Genomic DNA, 12730 nt, shown 5'->3' on the forward strand with positions numbered 1-12730 from the left:
TCAGCTATGCTACCCATTTTGTGTCCATCAACAGACCTTCTTGAGCCGGACTTGCGCTGGGCTGGACTCCTGCACTGCCACCCTCTGAGCTATTGCTCCACCCACTGCCAAGGCTGCTCCCTTTGTGAGAGGTGTTGCTTTGCCCCTTACTGGTTAGGACCTGTGGTTATAGGCCGCCACGGGGGTATAAAAAGGCTGCTTTTGCTTCGCCCCTTACTGTTACGACCTGTGGTTGCAGGCTGCCACAGGGGTATAAATGGCTGAGTTACCATGATAATGTAGCACCTGCCGGGTAATTACCCTGTGCCCGAGGTGAAGTTTGTACCTTGTACCCCATAACCATCTTTACCAGGGAGCCTCCGGTTACCGTATCCTCTGCTATGTGCTTCTTTATAATAATTCCTACCACCCCCGCATGGCCTACACTATGTGAAGATGGCGTTGCCCTTGGTCGAGGGAAGCAGCGGCTGGATGATTTCATTTATTGCCTGGTAACTAATCAGACCCGGCAGCCCACGCCACAATACTCACCGTTCCGCCCCAAACTGACTACTACCCTAACAGTTATTATGTCCCTCGCAGAAGACACCAACGTGAAAGGAATAAATTATCTGTTCCATATCGGCACAAACTGGTGATTGTAAATTTGGGTTTCATAAGTGTCCTCCTGCAACCAGGCCTCGAGAATGTTTTTCCACTGTCTCCTAACACTTATTGGCATCACCGTGAAAACATAACAAGAAACTACATCCATGACAGAATTGGTTCCCCCGCACTAGCGGCTCAAGGGTAATTTTAAGCAGAAAAAATGTCATCTGTTTCCTGACTTCTTAGCAGCACCATGAGCAAGCCCCTAGGGCTACAGCCATTTTTGTCCTTCATTTATTGAGAATGGTTGATCTTTAAATGTTTACCTGGCTCTAATCTCATCAAGTGATTCGTAGAGTATATTTAGCAATAAATACCTATATATTTGACATAAATACCTGTGTAGTGTCTTTTCATTTTGGTAAATCAAGAGATTATAAGGTAAACAAGCTGCTATACATTCCTCAGAGACTTAGCCACCAGGACCATTATGACTGGCAATTTTAACCGTACCGTGTTACCCCCAGGGAACTTGGTTATTGCCCCTGACGGGAGTATTGGGACCTAACGTACTAAAATTGACTGAGACCAATGGCTGATTTCCTTATTGTTGGTAACATAAAACGGAAATGAGTATGTGCTGCCTTTAAAATAACAGCATTGTCCGGTTTTAGATCTACAGAGTTCCAACTGGACTACATAACCTTACTGGAGTTGGTGTAATGGGAGCTACCCGAGTACGCAAAGTTCTGTTCAGCTGTGCCTGCAAAAGCCTATTCTAACGTGTACCTTATCAATGAAGGAAAGCCAGTCCGCAAATCCTGCTGTTTAGAGAACTTGTATATGCATTGTACCAGGTGACCTATAGCGTGTGGATTCAGGTACCCTCCGGCGCCTATTGAAACTGGGCTGGGTCAGCTCTCAGTATTTCCACGTGCAGCCCCTATCCCACTGACTCCTTGCAATGTACCGAGAGTGGTAATAAGCGTACGCCCACCCGGAAGCAATGCCCTCTACTAGCGTGCACTTGCTGTGCGCAGCGGTGTGCTACCGCGCCAATTGGCCTAAATTGTACACCCACTAGTAAGAATACCCGCTATTAGCATGCGGCCTTTGTATGCATTGGTGTGCCCGCCGGGAATGGCACCCGGGACCTTAAACAATGCAAGTGTACAGCTTCCATGGCAGGCCAATAATTCAGGTGTAGATAAAATGAAAAAGTAACTCCCTGTCTCAATTTGAAATGTACATAAGAACAGCATGACTCCTTAACCGTGGGAACTGACTGGAGACACAGACCCAGTGTGTTTAAACACACTTTGCAGCAATGAGATGTACTTCAACCTGCAGTGCATGTCAACTGGGTGTGCCTGAGTGACCCCTATGGACTACCCAGTCAGCCCCGACGGGTTTTGCTGGCCAATAATAACCGCACCGCACAATTAATGTGCTTTCCTAAAGATCGATGGAGTCGTTAATTCCCGACGGTGTACAAGTATGCTGAAACCCCCAGTTGCAGGAATGGGACGAACTTCCATGCGCAGCGCATGCCCACTAAAAGCGAATGAATGACCAGTGTTATTACGAATGGCCCCTTAGAATACCCAATCATCTAAGACTGGTTTAGCGGGCCTACTTACAGGCGAAACAGTTAATTCATGAACTTGGACTGCGCAAAATGATGGCACATTAGGCACTTCTACCAATCCACCCCCTAACCTGACTGCATATGTTTAATACCTCTGCCTCGTCCGACTCTCCCGTTCCACCCAAGCATGACGCATGGATGTACAGCAAGTCCAGGGAGCCGACGGCATGATGCCCAGCAACGACTTCTGATACCCTGAGAAACGACTATCATGATTAGACATATTGTTTTACATCTTATGCTAATTATTATGATATAAGTAAGTATGATATAAGTAAGTCACTGTAAATCACACACCGGTACACAACTTACAGTTCCAGGACAATAAATAACAGCAAATACCGGAAGCCAGCGGCATGATGCGCAAGACTTCTAATATTATGTAATACAACTACCTCCGCTATATATGTTGTTATACATACGCGTTCACAGCAAGGATACAGAAGAACAAGTCACCGCACTATGATGCCTTGAAAAGTTCTTTGCATGACGCGCACTGGCAGATCTAATGGTGCCCTGAAAAAGTTCTTTGGCATGCAGCGCATTAAGAAGGCAACATTCCCAATCGTAAGTAGAATATATACCCAGATCCGGGCTAATGACTTTGACAAGAAGCGCAAGCGATGCGAAAGCCGAGGGCCGCCTCTCACCGCAAGCCACATCTTAGCCGCATCTTACCCGCTACGGGGCGGCCCCCCTCTGTACCTGTGAGCTAACTTCTGGCTGTTTTAGGCGAACCGCGCCTTCTGAGCTGCGTGGATAGTATCGCTCCACCGCTGCCATACAGGGCTCGACCCCCTTGTGTAGAAGTTGGAGGACCATGAACTTATCTCAAGGGTGTCTTTACCTCGCCTCATCAGGCTCTAAGGAAAATTCCAACCGCGAGCCGCTCCCGCTGCCTGCGTGGGTCAGCGGGGGAGTGATCAATTGGTGAAATAATATGGCAAGCACCGAATGCCTAGATGTAGCGCGGTATAGCCGCTGCTTCATCAAACAATTTCACCAATAACTAGGGGTGCGAACGGCCAAATTGTTCGAACCCACTGCCTCTCACCACGGGCCGCATCACGGCAACCGACCGGACACTCCATTATGTGCAACGCAATATTGTTCCCAAACTTTTAGCACGAATACACTCGACAACAAGGAAGGGGGCGTCCCCTCGCCTATCGCAGCGAGACGCCTCGCACTAATAACAGTAAGGTTCCTATCAAAACGCTGCCTTTTATAGGAAATACGCGCGAAACATCGGCGCGTCCCCCGCATCTGACACTCCAGTATGTGAAAAACGCATTATTATTCGAAAAACTTTAGCGCGAATACCCTCGACAACAAAAGGGAGGGGGGGGCGTCTCCTCGCATATCGCAGCTAGACGCCTCGCAGTACAAACCGTATGGTTCATATCGCCACGCGGCCTTTATCAAAAATGTTATGCTAATTTTACACCACCAGCGCGCGTGCACCCACCGCTGGTTTCATCTTTGTTTTAAATGCCTACAGCACCTGGTGTTCACAGGCGGTCTCCCATCCAAGTACTAACCAAGCCCGACCCTGCTTAGCTTTCGAGATCGGGCGCATTCAGGGTGGTATGCTCCACGGAAATCAAACAGTATGGTTCATATCGCCACGCGGCCTTTATCAAAAATGTTATGCTAATTTTACACCACCAGCGCGCGTGCACCCACCGCTGGTTTCATCTTTGTTTTAAATGCCTACAGCACCTGGTGTTCACAGGCGGTCTCCCATCCAAGTACTAACCAAGCCCGACCCTGCTTAGCTTCCGAGATCGGGCGCATTCAGGGTGGTATGCTCCACGGAAATCAAACAGTATGGTTCATATCGCCACGCGGCCTTTATCAAAAATGTTATGCTAATTTTACACCACCAGCGCGCGTGCACCCACCGCTGGTTTCATCTTTGTTTTAAATGCCTACAGCACCTGGTGTTCACAGGCGGTCTCCCATCCAAGTACTAACCAAGCCCGACCCTGCTTAGCTTCCGAGATCGGGCGAGATCGGGCGCATTCAGGGTGGTATGCTCCACGGAAATACACGCAAAACAACGGCGCGTCCCCCGCATATGGCAGCGGGACGCATCGTGCTCCAAAATGAAATAATTAATTAAATACACTATCGCGACAGACCCCATGTGGGCGAGCTACGCCTAGGCCCCCTCAAACCTCCTGTGCCACACGCAACACTCCGCCGACTCAAACTCCCTCCACGCCGACGATGTGCCCCTGCAGCTTGCCGGAGGTTCAAAGGGACAAAGAGGCTGAAGATGGCGGGGTGCAGATTAAAATAGCCTTTCAGCGCGCCCTGATGACGTCACTTCGTTCACCCCCCTTTTCTGCCCTGGGGGAAGGTCCAGTCCTGTGGCGCTACTAAGGGCGCCCCGCCTCTAGGCGCGGGGGGGCGCCGGTCATACTACTCAATCCCTTGTTACTTCTGATTGTTGCAGATGCCAAGAAGGTGTGTTAACTCAGTGCGCCATCCCGATGGCATAAGCTGAAGGGGAGGTGGAAAAAGTAGTATCATTAAAGTGTAGGATCTTAAAAGTGGCATGACTGTAAGTAGCAGCTGTTGTGTCACACTTGGGATAGCTAGAACACTGTAAGGCCTGAGGCATAAGCTGCAGCAGTCAATCTTCAGGGGTGTCCCCTTTATTGGGGCGTGGGAGCGGTGCCCCCCAGTGTCTAGTACCGGCATTAAGTATAAAATGAACGGTTTCCAATTTGTCTGAACCGCTGCTGCTGTGTTCGTTTTCAGCCACTCTGCAAGGGTATGGGCGGGACTTTAGGACTGCAGGTTGAGCAGAGAAGCAGACACGTCTTGAATTTGAAGTGCGCATGTCAGGTTGGACAGGTACCTTTCTGTGCCTATCCTGGCATGTTCACTTGAGGCTTCTTCCTACCTCCACATGTTAAAGAGCCAGGGAAAAACAACCGCAGCCCCCTGTCTCCTAAGGAGCGTATGGCTCGCCTGCCCCTGCCAATCCAGATGGTCCTCTCATGCTGTTTACTAGCACAACTAGCAAAGGAGCAGCGAGCGTCTAGATTGGCTAATGAGCAGAAGGAGACATGGGTAGGCATTTAGTCTCCGCACATGGGAAGCAGTGTGCGCTGAGAGGTTGAGAAAGTATGACCAATCACTGTAGGCATAATTTTGAAATCATGCAGTGACTAACCATTTTCCTTCTGTCCCGCCTCTCTTCCCTTGCTGCAAAGCGCCAGAGTGGAAGAGAGAGACACACAGGTGTGTTGTACGCAGGGGTGTCTATACTTGGAACGGAGGCCGCCTACCTTTTCAAGAAGTCCGCTCTGAATCCAGGCCCGCTGGCCATAAGCACGTTTCCAAAGTTCCAGCAATTGATTTGTCACTCATACATAGATAAAAAATAAATCCAGCCTGCATGTTCAGAATACCGGGAAGACGTGGCAGTTGAATTTTGTTTTCTCTTCGGATGGAGTCAGTTTTGTTTCTCTCGAGGATCTCGGTAGGACTGGAGCGGGAACACCATCGTTGCTCACTGTCTACGCTTCCAGCTTCCACTCCCTCCCTCCCTCACCCCCACCCCGAATACTTTATCACACAGCCTTAGACATTCATCTACTGGGCGCACACTTATTTCCCAAAATAAAACATGATGGTTCCTCTTCGTGGGCAATGAAATACAGATAAAGCTGGCACTATCTACTTATCGGCGTTTCATTGCCCACATCAAGGCGCTATCATGATTATTTCAGGAAATAAGTGTGTGTGTGATTTGCTGCCTGACACAAATATAAAAGTACAGGGGAAAGTGGAAGCTATAACCCAACATTGTAAGCAAGCAATGCATTCTTTAGTAAAGTCGACTTTGCATTTCTCATGCTTAAGAAACAAAACTGGACAAAACACCCTGGCGTGCCACTTTACTAGGGAATGCTTCCATTGTTGGTTTCCAGCTACCATTTCCCCAGTACTTTATATTGGCATTTCAGCCTTGGGTGTTAATCTACCATGCGCACACTTATTTCCCCAAATGAATCCTGTCTGCTGCTCGTCGTGGGCAATGAAACGCCAGTAATGGCAGTATTTTAGAAACCGGTGTTTCATTGCCCACAATTAGAAACCATCATGATTTATTTGGGTAAACAAGTGTTGCCTTAGTAAATAAAGGATGGTTCAAGCTGCCTGGTGCAAATATAAAATACATATGGAACAGATAGGAAGCCGCCAGGGCAAATTGATTTCCTCTGGCTTTATAACCAGAGAAAGCCTCTGCCCTTTGGGCCCACTGGCCTCCAACACTTACCACACGTGTTGCGGATGTAACATGTCTGCTTACAGAAGTGCTGTGGGCACAAAAGGAGCCTCCTTCTCTTTGCATCAAATCCTATTGTGCCTGATGGTAACCTCAAGAAAGTAATGCCCCTGAACAGTCACAGAATTTAGACATTGGAAGACCGCTAGTAATTCCTGCATCTCACTTCCTAACTCCTCAAAGATAATTGCAGCAGGCACGGTTGGACCTGGACAGAAAATAAGCTGTGGGGCAGGTATTAGAATGACAGTCGCCTCATTGCTGAATTAATAGCTTAAGAAAAAGGGGTTGGGGGGAAGGGTGGCTAGGTTTTCAAGTCGAGGCAGTTTTTTTTTTTTAACAAAGTAGGGGAGAACACATGCATTTATGCTTGCTGTAGGCAATGTTTCTCTTAATATCTGGGAAATCAAATGTAAAAACCTGGCCTGCCAGACCTTATGGGGCAGTTTTTATTGTGTTTAAGTATTTCAAGAGTACATGTCCACAATTGCTTTTCTTGCTTTCTCAAATTTGCTTTATAATACTCCATTTGCCACTCCTTTTTTTCAAGTTTCTCTCGAGTAAGACCCCCAAACCCACCTTATGTCAGTCTGGCTCCCTCACAATGTAACACTCATCCCCCAACATTTACGTCTCACCACTTTCAAATGTCACCAGCCGCCACTGCTGCTAGCTGGCATGTTAGCTGCATCTGGAGTAAATGTACAGGCAGCACAAGGATGCTAAAAGGGGCAGATATACATTTTTCCTACTGAGAGTTGGCAGGGCAAGAATTCACAGCTGTGTTAAAACCCAGCTCCTATAAGGACTTTGAGAAGAATTACTTACATCTCAGATTACTGATGAAACATGTACGTCAAAATAGAAAATTCCAAGTATCTAACTACTGAATCCTTAAAGACCTAGGGAGACCTCAATAATACTCAATCACCTGGCTAATCATATTGCATTTTCAACCAGACAGTTTAAAAGTAATAGTGCTCTAAATTAGATGGTTTTCGTAATTGACTTGTGGTTTTCATGTGGAGTTTAGTGAGAAGGCAATGAGGAGAATGAATAATAATAATCCACATTTGTAAAGCACGAACAATCACCCGTAAGGGTCTCTAGGCGCTGGGGGCCTTCGGGAAGATTAAGCAAGCTATTGCCCAGAGTCACATGGTGCTGGGCTAATCTGCCGCCGGTGATCGAACCGTGATTCCCAGATTCCGGAGTCAGTCGCCCTGGCCGCGGCGCCACAATGAATGAATACATTAAATTAATGTAGACGTATAAAGAACATTCAATGGACTCAATTGCCTTTATGTGCTGGCCATCAGCTCCAGAAGGCAATATTTAGTCTAGTTTAGACGATCACATCCTTCATGCGCTATCTGAAAGAGGATAGACAAGAGCTATGTTCCTCTATCGGAGTGCCTGGTGCCGCAACTTGTCTTACGCCTCTAGAGTTCAATCAAGCTTTCGCTGTCAAGAACGTTTGATTTGTGAGATAAGGTAAATGTGAGTAAAGTATATGAAGGTTCTTTTGCACATACGATATGCAGAGGCAGAGAGAGGCATGACAGCTTTTCATTTGTCAGACATATCCCCTTAAAATGGACTTGCTCCTTTGGAATTAATTAACGAAGCCTTTATCAAGCTTTGAATGCTTGAAGCTGCATCTTAAGTGGTGTTTTCAGACAAATAGCAGCATTCTAGGCCAGTTGTACATGAACCAGTTGATACTGAGAGGGTTCAGCCTAAAATGAGCTGGACTAGTCAAAAGCAGGATTTCACTGTTAATCCCTCCACCCTTGAGCAAGCTTTTTTGGAGAAAAGGGACAATGCTTTGGAAAATGTCAAAAGTGTCAGAAATACACTTCAACTAAGTTCTCTCATTTAACAGCAGGAGAGATTCTAGAATACCTTAAAAAGGCAAACCATGATAACATTTGGGGACTAGGGGTGCAGGGACATGTCACGGTCTACAAATATGTCCATATTCTTGACCTTTCTTTTTGTCAGTAAGAAGTAAAAAACCTTTACCACTTTCCATAGAATAAAAGAATAACGTTCAGGGGCTAAGATAAGAACAGATTCTGCTCCATGCTGATGCCACATATAGGTGTAAATAAGCCCTACGCTAGGCAGCATTGAACTGGAGTCAAATGCTTTCCATCAAAGTTTCAAGCTCCAATCAGATAAATATTAATTACGCTATTTATGTGCCAATGACAAGCTAACAGGTCAAATTCCTAAATGAGGAAAAACAGATGGACCACGTAATAATTGAAAAAAACGGGACAGAGATGACCACTCTGACGCACACCAGTGTCAGCAAAGTATTGTCAGACTGATGGGGATTATTGTTTCATCATATGACAGTCGTTCAAAAAAGTAAAATGACTTCACACTATTCCTTGACCCCTAACCATTGCAGCAAGGTGGGATGGTCTACCATGAGCAATCCAATGCATCTATCAAGCAAAATAACAGTTCCGGCTAGATGTTTGTCATTAAAAAGACCTCTATTACTCTAATCTACCCGCCACCTTACTTAACCTACCGGTAATTCGCCTACATGTACTGTTCAATAAAACAACCATTACTTAGACCCTATAACTTGTTCTAGCCCACTTCCACTCCCACTAATTAACAGTGGCGGCTCCTCGATGGAGTGCTGCGGTGCGAGGGAGGGGCAGGGTGGGGGGTAGTAAACTCCGGAATACGGGCCGAACGGAGTTGAGTAAATAAATAAAACTAATTACATTGCGTGCGCTGCAACGCCAAATCCACTCCCACTAATTAACAGTGGCGGCTCCTCGAGGGGATGCTGCGGTGCGAGGGAGGGGCAGGGTGGGGGGTAGTAAACTGCGCAATACGGGCCGAACAGAGTTGAGTAAATAAATAAAACGAATTACATTGCGCGCGCTGCAACGCCAAATCGCCGTTGCTGCGCGCGCAATGTAATTCATTTTATTTATTTACTCAACTCCGTTCAGCCGTATTCCGGAGTTTACTACCCCTCACCCTGCCCCTCCCCCTCCCCGCCACACCGCCCCGCAGCACTCCCTCGAGGAGCCGCCACTGCTAGTTAAAATGTCCTGTACATCACTCCCTACATGAAAAGGGTGTATTTATATTTTAATATTAGGATACATTACCGCCACCTTCATCCGAGCCTGGGCACTAACCTCTACAAATGCCAATTAATCAATTGTATTACATTAAGTTACAAAAAATGTCATTATTTTAAATTAAACTCTGGTGGAATATCTTTCAATACTGTAACGTAGGCTAAATTAAATTAGAATTAAAAAAAATATGGACACTTCAGCTGTAACCTTAAATTCATTTAAAAATTAAGTATCTTATTTTATATACTTTAATTAATATAATGCATTTTATTTTAATTAATTTTATTCCCATGGGAAACTTGGCTCGTCATAAATTCGTATTGGTAGCTTAAGTTACTTTTAAAATTAATGAAAATATATTATTAGCCATTAATTACATGGAAAAAACAAACAAGGAAGAACACATACATCCACTTTTGAAAACAGATTAGAATATAAAATGCTGTTTAAATAGTTAAACATTCTTTAGTGTTGGTCTTTCCTAAATATTCAGTTAACGTTTTAACTTACTTAACACTTTTAAAAAAAAATATTACTTTTAAATAATCATTTTTTACTCAACATTAAAATCAAACCCCAGTTGGAATGGGTGAAGAAATTACTTTTGTAATAGTAGGTGTAGTAATCAAAAAAGGTTGCAGTAACGTAATAGTTTACTTGTAATGGAATTAACAGCGTTGAAGCAAGGGGGGTGCACAGTTCTGCCTATATCAACAATTTCCAGATGATTATGCCACACAAGGACTGTTTTTTGTTCCACTACCTTCTTCAAATTGTACTTTATGTACACAAGGCTCCAAACTGAATTCTAAGTCGTTAGACAAAGTCGGAGGCACTCAAATTCAAAGAGCCCATGTTGTCCCAGATCATGTGGGATAGATGGAAAAGGCCTGCTGTCTTTTTTTCCCCTCTCTCTTCTTAGTCTCCAGTCGGATGGTGTCTTGGCTGCAAGTGTGCCCTTTGAAACACAAAAAGCATACTATTCTGTACTTTCATACAATGCTAGGTGGCAAAGAAATTCATATAAAAAATAATTACAACTGATTAGGCCTGTGGTAGGTCTTTGCCTCAATCTGTCTAACACTTAGCATGTTTAACACTTAGCAATACTGCTTGCCAAGAATGCATATCTGTCAACTAATAATGATGTAATGTAGTAAATAATGTGTTTTACAAATAATATTTATACTTTCAAGCAAATGCTGTTAATTTATGTGGTGTGTTGTTTTAATTTGGTGTCCGTCCAGCTGTAAAACATTTCCATACTGATATCACTTCTTTTAACAACATACTTTTTTAAAAGCTTCAAAGACTTCCTGTTATTCAAGGAAGCATATTATATGTTATTTAATGCTGCGCTTTTGATGGAAAGCACCACATAATCATGCCAAAAATATTACAGGGGCTTTTTTATATTTTTTCCATTCCCTTCAAAATCGCACCATCATGGAGTACATTTTTTCCCCACGAACTTTGGAGGGAACGTATGTCAAAGGAATCGGTACATTTTTCATCTTATTTCACCTACAACATTCTCGAAATGTTGTTGGGGATGACGTATTCCAGATTGTTTTTATATTTTTATATCACGTGATCTATAGTGGGTGTTGAACGAAGTAACATGTATATGACAACTGAGAGGTTAAACAAATACTAAACTTAATAACCCTTCGAGCTGCCGAAAGCTGCGACGAAAATATGCAAACGAATTCCTAAAGGATGGATACACTTACCTTCCATCAGTAGTGCCCTTTCTGTCTCGTGCCCTTAAATGCCACAACAAAAAATCTAAACTTTTTCAACACGCCATTGCTTCCTGGCTAGGTTTGCCCTCTACATGTACCAGTATCACTACACGGGCACATACTTGTACTTGTCATCAGCATATTAGGGTGACATCTTACTCAACTCAGCAGCAAACGCCTCTTGGTGCTCAGCTTTTGACCTAAAGCGAGGCAATCTATTTCAGTTCCGAAATATTTTGCCAGAGGGGCCATGGCGCGCAGACCACCTGCAGACCCCCGGGATGGGAGCGCCAGGATTGCAACAGTGAAGGGCTCACGCTGCTGACAGCAGGGGGCTGAGGGACCTGCTCCCAGCAACACTCACACAGGCTGGAAGGCTGGAGAAAGGTGCGTGGGTAATGGGCTCCAAGACACAACACAACCCCCTCCTTCCCTGAATCCATCTCAAGGTAAGAGTGTACCTGACAGCTGGGGGAGAAAGAGGTGCTGACCAATCAGGTACTGAAGTACATTCACAGACATGGAGTTTGAGCCCACATGCAAACTCAGCACGTCTTGCTTCTGAATCGATAAAGTAGAACCCAATGAAATTGGATAATAGTAACATATGTTATTTACACAGCTTAAAAACAGATGTGTGGTATGAAGTGCTGTACAAAAAAATGACATTATTAATGACAAAGAAAATGCCATACTTTGGCCTCCAAGCAACTCGATTAAAAACACTGACTCATCAACAATGGCAGTACAAGAGCTCCTGTTCTTGTCCACTGAAAATCCACCCCTCTCTCTGGCTTGGCTCTGGTCACCGGGCCCCTTACCCTGTGGATAAAGTTTGTAACCAGAAAGTGCTGTTTGATAGTGAGCGGTCTTTCATTCTACAAATAAATGCTGTCTCTAGTCATTATTAGCGTTCCACACTTATGCCTGCTTAAGGGGTTGTGCCACTCTAAGAAAAGTACACGAATCCTAACAGTGGTCATGGCCCACCTGGATTATCGCTATAGTGGTTTGAGTGGCCTTCAAGTAAATCTCTCTCAAAACCCAAGAGCACAGAAAGAACTATGCTGCCCATCTGCTGTGTGGCTTGAAATGACATTGCCACATCACTATGGCTTTGAAATCCCTCCACTGGTTTATGGCAAAAGAAACATTAGCAAGAAACATGTGCATTTTCAGAATAGCAACAGTATGTGTGATAGAACACTAACTAAAAGAATGGCAATCATGTGATGAACGTTCACTGATGGACTGCTGGTATCAGTAGGAATTTATTTTTCAAAAATGTCACAATTTGATGTTGTAATTGACATGGAAAATCTGGGGG

The 12730-nt window shown here is 44.8% G+C and overlaps 1 protein-coding gene and 1 pseudogene across 17 annotated transcripts in view; both read right to left on the reverse strand.

Moving 5' to 3' along the window:
• Nucleotides 1-12730, reverse strand: part of EVL (Enah/Vasp-like) — a 546687-nt gene that overhangs the window by 417900 nt on the left and 116057 nt on the right. The window lies entirely within an intron of this gene.
• On the reverse strand, nt 4165-4284 carry LOC146799008 (5S ribosomal RNA; annotated as a pseudogene).

This window comes from Triturus cristatus, chromosome 9, assembly GCF_964204655.1.
Source record: "Triturus cristatus chromosome 9, aTriCri1.1, whole genome shotgun sequence".
Lineage (NCBI taxonomy): Eukaryota > Metazoa > Chordata > Amphibia > Caudata > Salamandridae > Triturus > Triturus cristatus.